This window comes from Neofelis nebulosa, chromosome 15, assembly GCF_028018385.1.
Source record: "Neofelis nebulosa isolate mNeoNeb1 chromosome 15, mNeoNeb1.pri, whole genome shotgun sequence".
NCBI classification, from domain to species: Eukaryota; Metazoa; Chordata; class Mammalia; order Carnivora; family Felidae; genus Neofelis; species Neofelis nebulosa.
The window spans coordinates 23,431,368-23,431,623 of record NC_080796.1 but is presented as its reverse complement, the minus strand read 5'-3'; positions in this window follow the sequence as shown (position 1 = coordinate 23,431,623).

Genomic DNA, 256 nt, shown 5'->3' with positions numbered 1-256 from the left:
AACTGACGACGATGTGCTGGAGGGTGTGGGGAGCGGAAGGAAAGTAGGTGGGTAGGAACGAAGGTAGCTCAACAGTATATAAAGTTGAAGGAAAGGCTGCCACGAGCCCGTAGCGCTGAACTACACCATCACTATCAAATCTGCGCTCCCTCCCGGGTTTCTAATTTGCCCCACGTTCCTTGAAATACCGCGAGAACGCGAAGCCAATAAACCCTCCAGAGGTAGCCTAAAGACACGCCCCCCGCCCCGGGCCCCG